Source organism: Pteropus medius, unplaced genomic scaffold, assembly GCF_902729225.1.
Source record: "Pteropus medius unplaced genomic scaffold, Ma_sr-lr_union100, whole genome shotgun sequence".
In the NCBI taxonomy this organism is placed as follows: domain Eukaryota; kingdom Metazoa; phylum Chordata; class Mammalia; order Chiroptera; family Pteropodidae; genus Pteropus; species Pteropus medius.
This window is the reverse complement of record NW_024350924.1, coordinates 5,766,168-5,784,084: the sequence shown is the minus strand read 5'-3', so window position 1 is coordinate 5,784,084 and position 17,917 is coordinate 5,766,168. Positions and strand designations below refer to the sequence as shown.

Sequence of the window (17,917 nt, the reverse complement as noted above, 5' to 3'; positions counted from 1 at the left end):
CCCGCCACGTTTTTCTCGGCAGTTTCAAAACTTGCCCCTCTCCATTCTACAAAGATCGCTGAGGTTTCCTAAAAACTCGATAGACTCCCAGAGGAAAAGCATGTCAGAGAATCTGTCAGGTGCCTTCAGGAGCATGTCTGAAAACTCCCCCTGGGGACGTGTGTGTCTGAATTTGGCCTATGCGTTTATGTCTGTGTGGCTGAGTGTGTGTTTGTGCAAGTGTGTGTGTCTGTGTGTGTAAGGTCACTAATTACTCAGAATGAAACAAAGCATGTTCCCATCAAACACAGCTGCTCTTCCAGCAGCCTAAACAAACACCGTGTCACCCCCACACAGCCGGTGACACCGGGGTTGTCTCATTACTGGTGAGCCGAGTTCCCCCATTACCAGGGCATTAGACAGGGTCGCTAGGATGGCAGATAGCCGCTCCACACTCTGAAGGGCAAGCTCCCCTCCCCCACCCCCGCCCCGTCCCGCACCCCGCCCCTCAGGCTACTGGCACCTCCCTTTTCAACTTCCGGATGTTCGACCTCTCCCAGCCCTTCGCCCACCCTTTGTTCTCTGCTTCCTCCCAGCTCCGCATGCATTTTGTTAATTTGGGAGGCCTGAGCATGGAAATCCAAACTCTGATCGCCCACCCTGGGCCCTCTCGGCTCCCACAGCCAGGTCAGAGGGAGAGACTAAAGAAGAATGTGCAAGCAGGGGTGAGAAAGAGCGGGGAGAGGCAGGAAGGGAGGGTGAGGGAGGGAGTGGGAAGGGAGCTGTACATTCCCCGTTAGCAGCGCTAATTGCACAGTAATGACTCTGTGTTATTATCAGAAATTTATCCTGGAAAACAGTCAGCTGTCCCAGCAGACACATACTTGCTTCACGGCGATGGCTTGGCACTTGAGACAAATGAGCAATTTCTTCTCATAAAGAAACTTGTCGTGACCCAGACTCCGGGGCGTTCACAGAGGAGTTTGGAACCTGTTCCTCCCAGCTTCCTGCAGCTTCATCACAATCTCCTTGAGGGCAGGGCCTGGCTCTTCCTCCACATGCCTTCTGACCCGCTGGAACGACCCGGGCTCTCCGTGGAAACCCAGCTGAGTGAGACTGAGCGTCGGAGAGGTAAATGGGGGTGTGCCGACAGCCCTCTCCCCCCTTGCCTGTCATCTGTGCTCCAGCCAAGAAAATCCGCTCTCTCCTCTTTCACATGAAGTGCTTATTTGTGCTGAAAACCTCGCCACAGGCTGTTCCCGCAGCCCTGGGATGACTGTGTTCCCCATCCCTTCCACTCTTGCCTACCTAAAATCTCAGAAGTCTACTTCTCCAGGAAGCTTCCTTGATTTGGCCCATTGTACTTTTTTCTGGGCTTCTTCCAGCACTCACACACTCGCTTTGCACCATATTCCATTCACACATCCACCTCTCTTTAAAGAGACGCACGCTCACTGAATGAGAGCACAGGTGAGGCACCGAGGATATAAAGGTGCATAAGACACAGTCTCCGGCTCAAGGTGCTGACAGCTTAGTAGCCACCAACAGTGCGCTGTTGCTAAACTCTATGACAAATGCGAGCACTGGGCGCAACGGGCTGACAAGAAAGGGGACATGTTGACACAGATTCGGAAGTCAGGGAAGGGGCCGTTCTGTGTGCTTCGTGTCTGTCAACTCATTTAAAACTCTCGGCAAACTGACGAGTGAGGTGCTGCTATTATCATCTCCATTCCATGGACAAGAAAACCGAAGGCACGGAGAGGTTTAGTAACTTGCCGAAGGCCACGCAGCAACTACATGACAAATTTAAGATTCGAACCCAGGCAGCCCGGCTCCAAAGCCCCATTCTTAACCTCTGTGCCCCAATATACCCTGTAGGAACCACCTGGAAAGGCATTCAGGGCAGAGAAGCAATTGCAAAGTTCGGGAATCTAGACAGGGCACAGGGGGAAAAGAGAGGCTGAAGAATCAAAGAGCAGAAGCACAGAAGTCTGGGTGGGTGTGAAGAGGAGAGACAGAAGTTATCACTCTGTGACCATGGCACGGGCCGCCTACACGGACGCCGGCGGTGTCTGGAGAGGAGGCCAGGTAGATGGATGTGGGCCAGGTCTGGCAAGGCCTCGTATGCCATGCTGTAGATTGTCAACCTCATCTGAAGATCCCAGGAAGTCTGACAAAATCATATTATCCCGTTAGGCGACTGCCATGCCCCAGAAGAGAGGCGTTGAGTGCCTCAGCTCAGGCAGTGACAGCGGTGAGGAGGACAGGGGATCAAACTTTAGAGATGAAAACGAGAGGATCCCGTGGCAGACGGAGTGGGGGTGGATAAGGCAGAGGGAAGGATCACGGAGGGTTCCCAGGCTTTCGGTTTGGTTTAGTTTAATGTCCTTCTTTAAGGGGATGGAGCAGGTTTGTGAAGGGAGATATGGATTCTGTTGTGGACATGTCGGATTAGGGGGTCTGGGGTAAAGCTGTTAGAAACAGGAATGTAGAAACACACGTGCAGATCCTGGGGGGCGGACAGATGAGTCACAGAAACAGAATTGGGAGTCCCTAGATGCTGGGCTTCGAGGAGAGACTGCCTGGACTCAGTTTCTGCCTCTGTCACTCGATACCTGCAAACCGCAGAGAGCAACAGGGTCGCTGAGAGAAGTAAATGATCCGATCTGCATGAAGCAAGCACAGTAGGTGCTCAGTCGATGTTTGGTAGCATCGCTATTAATATTAGCGTTATTTAGTGTCTGAAACCCCAGGAGTGGATGACATCACTCAGAGAGAAGGTACAGAGACAGAAGAACGAAGGGATGAGAGCTGAACCCCACAGAAAATAGAGGGATTGGGAGGAGGCAGAGGAGAGAATCCAGAAAGGAGGGAATCATGTCATAGGAGAGAATTTCACAGTCCACGGGGGTGAGGGCAACTCTGCAGGCAAAGAGGTCGAAGAACTCATCTGGAACCAATTTCACGTGTGGCCTCTCTCCACAACCGATTGTGTGCACACCCCCAGGACCGAGCCCATGTGCTTAGGGCTCTGCACACTGTGTGTGATCGTAGGCCGGCGTGCAGGGGGAAAATAACACAGGACTGTGTCTTACGGGCCGGCTACAGAACTGGGCCTCAGTGGGGCCTCATAAATGCTGAATGAATGAATGAATGAATGAATGACGGGAAAAGGCGGGCTCAGGTTCTGGCTCTGCCACTTGCCAGCTGTAAGCCCATCGGTTATTTTTAGGCACTCTGAGACCTCACCAGTGAAATGAGGATAATAATATCCACTTCTCAGGGTTGTTGTGAGGATGAAATGAGATGCCATATGTGAGAGTGTTGTGTAAACTGTACCACACTTTACAAATACGTGGGCGTATTATTAATAAATGGTGGGGGCTGACTCACTAAAACCATTTACTGTACCTCCAGCAAATAGCAGAAATGTAGATTAGGCTTGCAGGCCGGGGCAGAAAGGACTTTTATTCCACTGAATGGATGGAGGTCAAAACCTGGGGAACAGATCTGTTCTCTCCAGGGTCTCCAGCCCCTCAATTCCACAGGGGAGCTGCAGGCCCCTCACCCATAACATGCTCTGTGGATTCTTCCTGCCTGGGTTCTGTTGAAATCAAGGATTAAGACTTTCTAGTTTTGACGGGGCCTTTTCGGATTTGTCACTTTAATTAGTTTTGGCATTTTATCTGGTTTCTTTTCATTAGCGAAACAGCCAGAGTCCTGAGATTGCAAACTCTCTCCAGGCTCCCTGGGGAGAATCCCGGCCTTTGGAGTTCTGGTCTTACAAGAATCTTGGCTTGGCCCTTTCCTGGAAGCGGGGCTCAAAGCTCAGGACACAACCCATATGCAACAGAGACTCCCCAAGCTGCCCTCGGAGGAGACGTGGCCAAGCATGTCCCGAGCCGTGACGCTCTCTGGCCCCAGCCCTGTGTTTCATCAGCGACACCATCTTTTCTCTAGACCAGCAACTGAGTCCGAGAGGCAACTGGAATGGCTCAGGTCAGAGGGCCAAGAGCTTTGCAAAGAGACCCAGGAGTAAATCTTTCACCAATAATTTATTTCCAAATATTTTTTATTTATTAGACTATAACTTTTTTTTTTTTTTTGTAAAAGAAGTAAAATTATTTACACCCTCACTACCCTCCCCAGTAGAAGGAAAGGGTGCTAACCAGGAATCAGAAAGCCTGGATTCCAGTTCTCTGCCACCTCCTAGTTTATGTGGCCGGGGACAAGTCACTTAATTTCCTCATTAACTAAACGGACAATCACATCCACCTATTCTGTCTCTTGGGCTTTTTATGGGATTAAATGAGATCAGTTCCCGCGTGGCAATCTTCGGGGACTTGCCTGATGGAAGACTAAGGGTTAACCTTTGGACAGCGTGCCTGCTGAATGTCCCTCTATGGTCTGAGAGACAAAAGAAGGAGAATAGAAACTGTCATTTAACACCCGCCACGAATCGGTCCCAGTACACTAGGCATTTAACTTAACATATAATTCTTGTACACTCTGATGCAGGCCTTCTATGTCCCGTTTTACAGATGAGGAAACTGAGGTTCAGAAAACTTAAGTACAGCACCTGAAGTGATACAGTTTCTAAGTGATAGAGCCAGATCTGAACACAGGTCTGTCTGACTGACATAGGTCTGTCTGACTCCAGAACTTGCGCTCCTTCTTCTACACAAGGTCAATGTAAAGAGAAATGCACTTGGCTTTCCACCTAGCCTCTCCCTTCCGATATCATTCTCACTTCTTAAATAATACAGAGAGAGCCCTGGACTCACCATGGCCAGGTCCAACTCCAAAACTGTTTCAGGGATGATGTTGCCTTTTGACCTTGCACCTGTCCCTTGCACCTGCTTCCCCAGTCCCCAGACTGCGGGAAGCAGCAAAGCCTGTCCAGTCTTCCCAAATCTGATCTAGAACACTGTATGCTTGAGCAGAGAGCACAGAACAAGAGATGAGGCCTCTGAAACGGGGAAGGAATGAGAAAGAGACAAATATACTCCTGGCTCAGGAGGTTTGAATTGCCGAGGATCTTTTGTAGAATAAAAGCAAGACTAGACTCTCAAAAATACCTGGGCATTGACTCAGGGCTCTGCAATGTCTTCTGCATCTTTTCAGGCGAAAAGGAATTCCTGAAAACTCTGATGATGGCTTGGAATGGCATGGTTTGCATTAGTCACCCAGCTTTGGCTAGAGTTGCTATGTTGGTGTGGGGGATGGGGGAGCAGAGGGTGACATCTGCTGGAAATACTGATAAAGCTCTTCTGGCAGAAACCTCACAGAGATTCCATAGCAGCTTGTTCCAAATAATAGTGTAAAGTTACTCCCACTCCCCAATATAGGACATCAACTTAATTCTCCATCAGCAGTAGAACAGGTTCGACTGATGTCTGTTTTCTTAGAGTACATGCAAAACCTTTGCAGAAAGTGGCCACATGACTCAGTGAGCAGATGGGGGAGGTGGGAAAGGAAGATCAGAGGTCCTCGAGGTTGGGTGAGAGCCTCTTGGCTCCAACCCTCTTGGTAAAGCAACGGGTCCGCTCATGTCTATTTCTTGGTGTCTCTCCCTGTACGGCAGACAATCCAGCTATGAACGTCAGACTGTTCCCTTTACATCCCTGCTGGGGGCTTGGAGGGGAGGAGGGAATGGGGAAAGGGCTCCTTATTTAGAAATTGCATTGAGATAGAAAGACAATATGACACATCTGCTCATGTCAAAAGGAGCTCATTCTTCCCGCCTACAGCATTAGCAATTTCCTACCGAGGTTTAACTTTTTTTTAGAATTATTATTTTGTTTTCATTTATTTTATTTGTAGTGTAACTCAACAGGACACTGCTGCTCAGAGCAGGGTGGGAACCTGTCCAAGGACAGTCAGGCTGCTGCTAAGGGACTTGGAGTGGGGGTAGGGGTAAGGAGGGTGCGTTTTGGCTATTTCTGAGGAGAGGGGGGCAAAGGAGTGGGAGGCTGCTGGTTTCTGTCTCAAACCTCTCATTCTGCCTCACGCCCCACCTCCAAGTCCCCTCTCTGCTTCTCGGCACTCTGGCCTGGGGGAGGGGGCTCCAGACTCAGGAAGCTCCAGCCATGGCTGCAGATAAGATGAGAGCAATGGGGAAGGAGAAGCCTAAAGCGAGCCTGGACGTCTGTAACACCACCCTCCTCTTCACAGCCAGGAAAAACTGCTCTTCAGTCGTCTGCCTCCATCCCCGCCCCCCACCAGCCTCCTCCTTTCCCCTCATATAAAATTCTAGTATTGCTGCTGGAAGGAGCCTCAAAGAGCTCCTCATTGAACCTCATCATCTTGCAGAGAATGAAATCCATGTCCTGACATGGGATCTGACTGCCCCACGGCTGGTTTGGGGCACCAGTCCTGGAATCCAGCCTGCTGGTGCCCTGCCCAGCGCCCTCGTTTGCCACTATGCCATGCTGACTGTCTCTGCCCCTCCTTCTCTCCTCCCACTCCTGAACCGAAACTCAGAATGGCTTTTCTCTGAGAGACAGTGCTAAGGGGCAACAATCTCACTTCTGTTCTCTCCTTCCCTCCCTGGGCCTGGGTAGGACCCCGAGAGTCTGAATTTGGTCTCTTCACATAGGAAGAAGCATAGATGTGTTTTAAGAGTGGGCCTGCGAGAGAAAGGGCTTGTAGAAAGGAAAAGTTCCCATCTTTACACGAGGATTATTTTTTTCTGCTTTGTGGCTGGTTATGTGACTATGAGTATCAGCAATCGACCTGGGGGGCGGGGAGGGCATGAAGAGGACAACTAGGGTGAAGCTTTTTCTTCATGTAAGAAAAAAATACATTTCTCTTTCGTCTCTCTTTCTTAATAAGAGTCCCTTTATATGCCCCTTTATATATGTGTCAGTCCCTCTGTCTCTCTCTCTGTTCCGTCTCCCTGTGTCTCTCATCTTCTGTCTCTGTCTCTGTCTTTCGCTGTCTTTCTCTTGTCTCTATCTTTGCTTCTGTTTCTTTCTCTGTCCCTCTCTCTCACGCACCACACACTCCAGATTCAATAGTTATTGACTAACCCCGGAGCCCCAGCCCTTTCCACAGCCCTATCAGAGCAAGAACCTCCTTCGCCCTATTCGGTTGAGAAATGCCAGGTCCAGAGCTGCTGCTGGGCGCCAGAGACGCTGCAGAACCGCCTGCCGGGTGTGGAGGCTGAATCCGGGAACAATGAGAAATTATCTGTTAATTCTCGGCTCCTGCCACCTGCTCTGCTCCGAACAGGCTCCTTTGCCTTGGGTTTAGATGTAAATTCTCCCACTCGTTGTAAGCAAAATATTGATTTCCCTGCATCGCAGGCCTGGGCCCTTGGACCGGTCCTGTGTTTTTTTCATTCTCTGCAAAGGCAAAACAAGGCGCTTTGTTCTGCGAATTTCCCCGGGAACTCGAGAGGGGGAGGGTGAAATCGCCGCGGAGTGACAGAGTTGCCATAAATACGGGCAGAGAACAGCTCTTTTCCGTTTGTATTTTACATAAACACAAGCCTGCCTCCTCAGAAACTGCTAATGAGCGTGTAACAAGGGGCCTCGAGCTCCTGTCTCTCACAGGTGCTGAGCTTTGCATTGGGGGGAGGGGGGGTGGCGGGGAAGATGACAGGACCTCTGAGCTCCTCAGGTGGGTTCTAGAAGCACTGGGAGGTGAACGGGGATTCCACAGCCTCACCTGTTCTTGGAGTGGCCACGGAGCACCTCTCTCAGGAAGGTGGCCTGGATTGCATAGTGTCGCCGGGATCAAGCCTTCTCAGTCCCCCCGGCCCCCCACCCTCCCTGGCTGCGTTCCTAGCCGTCTATTACTGCAGGCTCCAGAGGTCCAGGGTGAACGCTGCGAACCCGTCCCAATGCCCACCCCACCCCGTTCCCACGCGAAGGTTACACTAACTGGGCTTTCAGCACCTTGGACAGCGCCAGGGAGCGCGCCCTGACGAGAAAAACCGCTTGGTTAGGCCAGGGTCCCCTCAGGCCTCGCTTGGCCCAATGTTCCTGGGGCACTAGCTGCCCGCGGCTCTCAAGTCCAAGGGCGGACTTGCGCGGCTGGCGCAGATGGTGCCTGGTGGCGACCGCCAGGAGCTGGGGCTCCGAATCGCCTCCCTCCGGAACGTGAGTCACCGCCCGAGCCACTTCCCATTAGCGTGTTAATTAGGAGGAAAGACCCTTCTCCCCCATCTGCCACCCGGGTACACACCAGCCCTGCGGCTTCTGGATGCTGCAGCTAAAGTTTCCTTCCCAGCAAAGGGACCAGAGCCTGGAGCTTCCGGTGAGCCCCACACAGAAAGGGGCCCATCCCCCGATAAGCCGAGGACGTAGAACTTTTGTGACAGGGTACCCGCAGGGCCGCGTCCGGTGGCGGCCCATAGATTTCAAAGACTGAGTGAGGCTCCTTGGAGCCCCTCAGCCAACCTGCTCCTGGACCTCACGCCACGGTTCCTGGAGGCGAGTTCTGCCTTAGGTCTAGCCTCAATCCTCCCGTTTAGTGTTGGTCTTCCTGGTCCTTACGAGATACATTATCTCCGTGGGGTCGCACGGATGCGGGGAGGTGAGTCTGGCGGGAACCGAGCGCCCTCTTGAAATGTCCCCCATTCCTATTCGCCAGAAACTTTCCTCTCCGGTTGCCATGGAGAGAGACGGCCGCTGCCTCCCGTCGCCATAGCAACGTGCGGGTACCGCGGACCGCAGGATTGCGGGGCTTGGAAAGTCTTTCTGCAGTTTGCATTGCCCCGCGGTCTTAGGGTCTTCTGCCTCCGCAGCTGGGACTAGGGTGAAGTCTGATTAACTTTTCCGGTCAGGAGCCTTCGCCAAGGTCCTGCCACCCCCCGCCGGGTCGTCCATCTCTCTGCCACGGGCTTATCTATTTCATTGCCACTTGTGTGGCATGTGGCAATTTACCCAATGTTTTCACAGACACTATCCTTATGCCCCTGGGCAGCCCGTGAAGCACTCGCAATCAAACTCCTTTGACAGGGAAAGCAACTGAGGCTCAGAGAGGCCCAAGGTCACACCAGGCAGTGCATGCGGAGCCGGATCCCAGGCTCTTTCCCAGGCCTTCCGCCCTCCCGGAGGCAGGACGACCGCCATCTCTTCGAACTCGCTGGGACTCAGACCGGTCCCCGAGTGTAGAGGGGGCGGCCGTGAGGCGCCAGACTTGCCAGCTGCCGCGGGATGCCACGTGAGGGGCGGAGACCCTGCGGGGAAGTGATTAAAAGCCGAACGAAGCCGCGGGGGGCCGCTGCGGGGAGGGTCTTCTTGGGGCATCTTTGCCCCTCCCCAGTCCGGCCACGGCGCGGGTTCTGGCGGCTGCTCGCAGTGCCGGGGCGTCCGGGGTATGAGCGGGCTGTGGGGGTCCGGGGGGCCTCGGTGCCAGGCGGCGCTCGCGGTCCTGGCCTCCCTGTGCCGGGCCCGGCCACCTCCTCTCGGGCTGGACGTGGAGACTTGTCGGAGCTTCGAGCTACAGCCCCCCGAGCGGAGCCCGAGCGCGGCCGACGCAGGTAACGCGGAACGCGAGGCCCCCTCCCCGACTGCGTGCTCGCCCTGGCGCCCCCTCCCTCACGAGCTCCGGCCCAGGCAGCCGGAACCTAGAGAGAGAACTTCGGCTCAGGATTCCCGATTCGCAGCAGCCTCGGCCGGTGCCCTGGCCCAGGGCCCGCGGGGCGAGCGGAGAGACGCGAGGGGGACCGGGGAAGAGAGAAACCCCTGCGCCCCCCTCCCCCGCGACCCCGAGCGGACCTCGCGGAAACCAGGATCCTGGAAGGCGGCGCCCCTCGGGGCCTCAGTTTCCCTCGCGTCTCTCCGCTCGCCCCGCGGGCGATCTGCCAGGGGAGGGGTCGGCGGAGCGAGTCGGAGACCAGGGACATCCCGGCTGCGGACATAAGTCGTCGCTCGCGGGGTGTCGAAGTCCCAGGGCCCGCCCGTCCGTCCGTCCGTCCGTCCGTTTGTCTGTGTTCTCAGGCTACGCGGCCTGAGCCCCCTGGGGCTCGCAGGGAGAAACTTGGGTCCGCCGCTGGCACGAGGTCTCGGTGCCCTGTGTCCCTCGGCTGCGAGCGGCTCGCCGCGTCTCCGCGGGGCGGGGGCGGGAGGGAGCCGGCGTCCCTCCCCCTCCCCACCCCCCGCCCCTAGAACTCGCTCTCTCGGTCTCTCTCTGACTCACTGGGACTCGGGGCCGGTGCGCGACTGAGCCGGTGCCTCTCGCGGACTTCGCCAGGCGGGCGCCTCCTGCCCGAACCGCGCGGACCCTGCGCCCGACGCAGCCCCGGGCGGCCGCCGAGCCCAGGCGGGAGCCCGAACCGAGTCGAGCTCGCCGGAGCCGGTGAGTCTGGAGCCCGAGCCCGCGGGGCCCGGGCCCGGCGCGCGGCTGCTGCGTCTCCCGGGAGTCGCGACAGGGGGAATGGCGTGTCGCGCCCTGGCGGCGGTCGCCAGGGAGGGTGGGTAGTGTGACGGCCGGCAGGTCCCGGCATTTATTTACCTGCCGCCCCGGCGCCGCGCGGCCACGCTCGCCCGCTGCAGCTGGGCTTCTTTGTCCGGATCCCGACGCCTGGAGGGTCCTGGGCGAGAGGGGGTACCGGGTCGCCTTCCCTCCGGGGAGTGGGGCCGGGGCCCGCACGAGGCCTCGAGGGAATGCGGGGTGGGGGTGGGGGTGGGGAGATCCTGCAGGGACCAGGCGCCGGGGTTCCTTGGCTCTGCAGACTCCACCCGCCTTGTCCCCCGACTCTGACTCCCAGTGGTGCCGGGCCTAAGGGGTACCAGGGGGTCGCGTCGGGACTTCGCTGCACCAGCGCGGGAAAGGGAGGAAGGGGCCGCGAGAGGCGGGAATTTCGTCCCTACGAGCTTCTCTTGGGTCCAGAAGCTGGGGACTGGAGCGGCGGTTCCAAGAGCGGGCACGGGTGGGGTAAGCTCCCCAGAGGCCGCAGGTTCCAGGCTCTGTTTCCACTTGAGGTTAAAGGTCGGGGATATAGGTAGGTCCTGGGTTAGAAACAGGGCCCTTGGGGAAAGAGGAGAGGGAGCAGGGTAGTTGGCCGCGGGGAGGCTTGCGTGTATGACGGGGCTGTGTCCAGCCTTGGAGGAACTGGAGCCCACCTCCGGCCCTGTGGGGATTGTAGGGGGCGCTCAGCGCTGAAGCTAGAGCTCTCTCTCTCTCTCTCTCTCTCTCTCTCTCTCTCTCTCTCTCTCTTCTCTCTCTCGACTTCGCAATGTTTAATCAATGGGTTGACTACTTCAGCAGAAGGGACTGAGGTTAGACATAAAGAAGAACTTTTAGAGGGTGGTGCAGATGGAGGTTGGAGAGGTTGATTCTCTCCCTTGAAGAATCTCAGAATAGATTTGGCCCAGCAAGTATTATCAGACTTTCATTTTCTGGTGCCATCCCCTCCTACACCACCCCACTCTCCATACCCACCAGACAGATGATTCCCCCCAAATCACAAAGTCTCCTGCTCGCCTCTCCAGCTCCTTTCCCATCCTTCCCTTAATGCTGATCCTGACCCCTCAAATCCTGAAGGGAATAATTCAAGCTAAGTACACACCTGTCGAGTCCCACCTGGGATGAAGCCCCTCCTGTCTGTCTAGAGCAGAAATGCTGGGGTGGTGGGAGGGAGCATGGTGGGGGATGTATGTGTGTAGCACGTCCTGATACCTGGAGGCACTGGTGTTCTGACTTCAGAGGGACATCCCGTAGTCTAGAATGACAGGTACCTGGACACCAGGCTGAGGGTGAGAGAAGGCTGAGGAGTAAAAGCCAGCAGGCCCAGATGAATCAGTATGCCTTCCCTGCAGGCCTCTTCAGAAAGCGAGTTTGAGTTGTCAGCCCTGGGGAACTTTAACTTTGGCTGCTGAGTCACAAGCCTCAGGAAGCCCAGGGCCAGGCTGGGGGGCTGAAAAGGATGGGGGAGGCAGAGGAGGCCCTTGTCATAGGGAAAGAAAGACAGAGGTTGAGAATGGCTTTGGGATCTCGGGATTTAGGTGAGCACAGGGTCTGGGGAGATGCCGTGGCATTCAGGACCAAGCCCCCAAGTATCCCGCCTCCCAGCCTACTCCCTGTATCCCAGAGCCACTGCCTGGGCCTGGATTCTCTAATCAGAGAGTGCTGGGTCTTTTTATTTGCAGTTTAATGAAAAATGCAAGTGTCTAGAACATGCCCAGTTCCCTTCACCATTGTATGTCCCCACCCACTTCCCACCTCCTTTTTCTCCTGCTCTAAGTCTCTAGCTCATGGGATTTCTAGTAACACGGAGACTCAACAATTGAGATGTAGACTCTACTATCGTTTACTGGGACCCTCCTATATGCCAGTGTCTGTGCTAAGAATTGCACAGGAAATCTCAATCGGACCCCGACCTGGAAACACCTCTACACAAACTGTCCCAGCTAAAAAGCAAGTCTCCCTTTTTCTTTAAAGACTCTAAAGATGAAAGGTCTGATTCCCTCCTTAATAGACTCTCCCCGCCCCCCACTCCTGCAAGGGGACACTGATGGGCAGTTCTCCACCTTTCTTCCTTTCAACTTTTTCTAGAGGCCAAGTTGCAGTTTAGGGTGTGGGTAGCGTGGGCTCCGGATCTGAGGTAGTAAGCGGAGATTCAGAGGTATTCCAGAAAATGCAGACGCCTGATGGGAGACCCTGGGCTGCCCTGCCCCTCTTAGGCTGGCAGCCGGGAATGGTTATTCTCCTGCTTACACATGGCCGTGAGATGTATGTGATAGATGTGATGTTTGTTCACTTCTCTAATGACTCTGGAGATGTTCTGTGATTCAGCCACCTGGCTTTGAAGTTGGCCTTCTGCACCACAGATAATATTTTTCCTGCTTGTGATGGCAAATTAAATGCACAGCATCTCATCAGAACAAAAAAGTCTTTTTGTTTTTTTTTTTTGTAACCGAACAGTCACTCTCTCCCTCTTGGCTGGAAGGTAGGAATTCTGCAGATTCTGCCTTCCTCTGAGGATCCTCGCCTGATCCGCTAGAACCCATGCTGGTGATATGCTGACTGTCGTGTGTCTGAGCTTCAGGATTCAGGATCTGGTAACTAGGAGTTGCAGAGCCCTGGGATTTATAGTTCTAGAAACATTCTCCTCCCTTCGACTGTGGGAACTTCAAGAGTAGGGATGGCAGGTCCAGAATGCTCCCTCCCTGCAAGCTCTGTAAAGGTGTGTTCTCGTCACCACCCTAACCTTACTCTGTCGTCCCTGCCCACGGAGGTGGGAGTATAACACGTGGCTGCAAATAAGTAAGGCTAAGATCGAGGCGTCTGGATCAGGCCGGGTTTCTTTAGGGTCTGTGTCAGGCTGTCTGGAATGGGGGAAAGCGGGGTAAAAGAAAGTCCTGACCGAGCTGGGTGACACCCCCACTGGTCCTGCTTAGAAAAAGAGGCCTCTAAGGCCTGAAGGACCGGGCCCCACTTAGGAACTAAAAGCAGAGGGGCCTTTGAAAGTAGAAGGGAACAGGGCATCCAGCTCTGGACACTCCAGGTGTGTGCTACTACCTCTTCCCTCCCTTCCCTCTACTGCCGATCTGTTTTTCTTGTTCCACGTGGACCCAGGCAGACCTTTCCTCTGACTACTTAGTTGCAAGTACAAACAGGAAGAGGCAGGTAGAGAATAAAGAATCTTTCTGCTTCTCCATCTGCCCCTCCCCCCACCACTGCGGCCTTCATCTCCACATTCAGAGGGGCCACATGCCCTGACAAATCAGGCAGAAAGGGCTAGTCACCATCTGCCAAAATAATAATATTAATATTTGCTAAATTGATGCCAATGCTCTGTTAGCTATAACGCTTCACATTAGCCTCCGATTTATCTCTGAGTCCCTTAATGAAGGTGGAAGCAGCGCCCAGTTGTAAAGCCTGGTGCGGCCGTAATTAGCTGGGCATTGTCTCTCCCCATCCCAGCTTCTCCAGGAGCATTAATTCCTTCTCTGTTTGGACTCTGCTAATTATCCCCATCGGTAGTTTGGCCTGGATCTCTGAAAGAAGGAAAGAAAGCACGGGCTCTCTGCTCCCCCTCCCGCTAACCTGGAATTTTAATTACACCAGTTCTCCTAATAAATTTACAAGACATGACAGAGCTCATTGTTAATGGACCACGTCTGTAAGCCTCAGACCAGAAGAGCCCCTGTCCCACCCCCAACACATACACTTGCCGTACTGCATCAGGTATTTCTCAGGTACATCTCTGCAGACTTTCCAGGGGCCGTTGGTTATTTGCCTGGTGGCTGGTGGGGAATCTGCAGCGTCTGCACTTTCCAGGGGAGAAGAAAGGATGGGGGATGAGAGGTTGGTCATAATCCTTGTCTCCGTGGTTCTGCCTAAGTTCCGAGGGTCAGGCCAAAGGCCAAAGAGAATGCCCGCCCCCACCGCCCCTGCGCTGCCCATAACAAAGAATGGCTTCCCCAGCTACTCTGCCCAAGCCCTCAACTGACAGTTCCTCAGCTCAGCCTCTAGCCTCCTCAGAGGCCTGGCTCAAGAGCCTGGACTTTGGCATCAGAAAGTCCCAGGTTCGAATCCCAGCTCTTCCACTTAATGTGCCGTACCCTTAAACAGGTTACTTAGTTAACATCTCTAAACTCAATTTATCTTTGAGAGGCGAATACCAATTTCTTAGGGAGGCTTTCAAGATTAAGTGAGATAATGTAAGGCGTACAATGTAAGGGGTACAATAAGTGACAAATAATGTTACCAGTATTAATATTGTAATGATAACACCCAGAGTTATCCTCCTTCCTGCTCGGGGCACTGTTCCTTCCACGCTCTTGGGCCTCTCTGTGTGTCTTGCCATCTGGTCTCCGGGTTGTGCTTGCCCGTGTCTCTGTCTGTGTCTGAATGTGAGCCCTTCAGCCAAGCAGCTCCTTCTCTGCACAGCCCAGCACTTACCACTTCCGAGGGGCCACCAGCAAGCCCAGGCCCACAGCCAGCCTGCTCCAGCTCGGAGGGGAGCAGTAAAAATGGCCCTTTCTTTTCACTTCCTCTCCTCAGTTGATCTTTTCAATTACGATCGTTAGGGAAAATGCCTGTTACCATTACAAAATAGATTTTCCTGACATGGAAGCCCATTAGAAAAACGGGAACAATAGCAAGTGATAAGAACTGCTGATAAATCCTAACACTAGGGGTGAAGAGAAGAGGAGGGGGAACCAGGGCTCTGTCTTTGGAGAAAGAAGTGTCAGTCGAGGAGATAAGAAAGCCCTGGTTGCTAATTAATAACCTAGCATTTTCCAGGGAGAGAGGGAGGCAATGAGCCATCACCCCTGCCAGACGGTCTCACTTAAGGTGACAAGCGGGTCCTGCCCTGCTGGTCCTCAGGAAGATCTTAACTTCCCAGGACAAGAAGGATCTGAGGTCCCCCAGATGCTCTGCCTCTAGTCTGCTGTGCCCTTCCCCTGCCTCAGGGGGGCCAGCTTTGGGTCCATTCTGTACACAGTAAACTATTATCCTCCACCAAATAAGCGAAGCATGAAGAATAATATCAGAGTACATTTCAGGAGCATCCACCATGTCCCAGGCGCTGTGCTCAGAGCCTTAGTTTATTTAACACTCGTAGTGATTTTGTGAAGTAGGATTCATTAGAATCCCCATTAAGTAAAAGAAGCAATCAAGGTTTGGGGAAGTTTAGTAATTTGCTCAAGGTCACACAGTTAGGAACGTGGACGGACGTGCTCCGTGGTCATTCTGGTGCTAGTGCTCACCAGAGACGTCCGCCGGGTGTCTGAGCCCCAGTGAGGTCCGCTTCCCCCGCCGGGGGTTAGGAGCCATGCGCCCCTGCACAATGCCAGGCCACTGGATGTGTTTCCGACGCCTGGTTCTGTAGCTTGTTGCTCTCCCTGAGGCTGCTGGGTAATTGGCCAACATGGTTTCTCAAAGCGGGTGCCCATGGAACCCTGGACTCCTTTGACACCTGAACGAAGATGTTTCCTCCCTAATATTGAGATGGTCACACCCAATAATAGATTTCTTTCCCCCAATTTCCAAGAAAACTTGGCAAAAGCATAGCACGTTCTCAGTCATTGATTTCTCTTCCATCGTTGTCCTTTGGAGCTCACTCCTGTCCACCAGCGGGCCGGTGACACTAACAATAAAACAACGGGACAAGTAGCAAGCCGATGAGAATTGACAGAAAAGCTGACAGAAATATGAGATCTTTAACATAGTACACACTATGTCTTGAGATAGAGAGAGATCTAATCACATATATGATACATTATTTCTGCTAGTAATTTGTTCCTGGTTTGTAATGGTTACGTTAAAGCTATGTCTATTTATTAGTATTCATGGCTTCCAGGTATTGTACCAACAAAACAAATTGCAAAACCCGGGGATATTTAAAACTAGACTTGAGTGGAGCTAGGTACTTTTAATAAAAATAGCTAATATTTATTATGTTGCCTACCACATTCCAGGCACTGTCTTCAGCACTTCTGATACACTTTTGATCTCACCGAAACCTCGCAATGACTCTATGAGGTAGATACTATTTTCACACCCATTTTACAGATGAGGAAACGGAGGCTGAGAGATTGAGTAGCTTGCCAAAGTCGCAGGTTAGAGCCAGTGCGGACGGACATTGATTGAGCCTGACTGCCGGGCTGTGCTTCTTTCTCTCCAAGCTGAATGGGAGATAAAGAAGGAAGAAGAGAGGAAGAATAAAAATATTTGGGAAGTCCTTGGTCTTCTCCAGTGCTGCGGTTAAGGGCTTTTGTCTTTCCTGGACGGTTGGTTATCTCTCTCTCGCTATGAAGCTAGTCCCTTGTATAAATATGAAGACACTAGATCAGGGTTCAAAAGGCGGCTGAGGTCAAAATTCGATCTGCCTTATAAGATTGAAGTTCAAACAAGAGATGGGGGCGGGGGGAAAGGCTTTGAAGGCTACCTGTGTATCTGTGATTTACCAGAGGGCACCATGTCCTGGTGGGTTGGCCCCAGCGCACCCAGGGCAGGAAGGCACACATCTCCGGTGATCTGGGCCTTGGCATAGCCTGTAGGCCATCCAGGAGCATGCCGTTCTCGGCCTTCATGCACCTTTGACCAGGCTCTGCGGGTTGGCTGAGTTCAAGGCCACACATAGTGCTTTTAAAGGGGCTAACTTCTGTACCATCAACCCTGGCCCTGGTCTCATTCTACTCTTACCAGTCCTGCCTTGTACCCCCTGTGGGGGGGAACCCACTCAGCATCACTGCCTGCCTGTGAAGTATCCTGGAAGAAGGTTCTCCAGGCAGAGGAAGGGCCTCCTCATCCTTACATAGCCAGTGTTGAGCACTAGGTGCTGATTCCCAATAATCCATACCTCTGTCTCCCCTCATCTCAGCTCCGAGGGAGCAACAGCAGGGGTCACGTGGAAAGGCATTGAAAATAGCAACCACACCGAGGGAAAATTGGTTCCCTCGGCCCACCCCCTTCCCCCACCTCTCTTTTCATTTACGAATTCGTTTTGTTAGGCTGAACATTTAAATGCACTCTATGCTCTCCGGATTCCCCCATTTCTCCCCCTTCCTCATTAAAATTCTAATTATTACCAGAGCAAGTAAGATGTATGATCAAAGGAAAGCAAAGCCCTAGAAATACCTTTTGTTTTAAGGTGACTCACTGCCGAGAAGGCATCCAGAACAGTTGTAACAGAGAGCAGATGTGAAGGGTGTCGAGAGGGCCGGTTACTTAGAATAAGGGCCCATCTGCCTGTGCTTGCTTTCCTCATGAACCCCAGGGGTATAAGGGCCCAAAGAAGCAATCTCCAAACCATTTAGACCATGGACGCTTAGCAGCGAAAACCATTTTGATTTAATACCTCCAGTGTATGTTTATTTGTCCCCACGTCATACACTACACATTGACAGAGGGGGTATTGAAGAGCTGACGTGCCCGACGCAGCTCCGTCCCACCACTTACCAGTCGTGTGACCCTGGGCAATCTATTCAATTCTCTGTGCCTGGGCTCCCTCATCTGCGGAATGAGGATGATG

At 53.3% G+C, this 17,917-nt stretch overlaps 1 protein-coding gene and 1 long non-coding RNA gene across 12 annotated transcripts in view; both read left to right on the top strand.

Moving 5' to 3' along the window:
• The first annotated feature begins 533 nt into the window (after positions 1-533).
• On the top strand, positions 534-3,377 carry LOC120585064 (uncharacterized). Its single transcript, XR_005648212.1, has 2 exons — positions 534-704; positions 820-3,377. It is a non-coding gene; the product is annotated as an uncharacterized LOC120585064 (long non-coding RNA).
• A 5,717-nt stretch (positions 3,378-9,094) lies between these two features.
• Positions 9,095-17,917, top strand: part of SYT6 (synaptotagmin 6) — a 54,432-nt gene continuing 45,609 nt past the window's right edge. For 8 of the 11 annotated variants that reach the window (XR_005648210.1, XR_005648206.1, XR_005648209.1 and 5 more), the window contains exon 1: positions 10,184-10,287. The gene's annotated coding sequence lies outside the window, so the exon portion shown is untranslated. Of the gene's footprint in view, positions 9,470-10,136; positions 10,288-17,917 lie in introns of those variants that run through there. The other 3 variants (XR_005648207.1, XR_005648208.1, XR_005648211.1) reach the window with 3 other exon arrangements.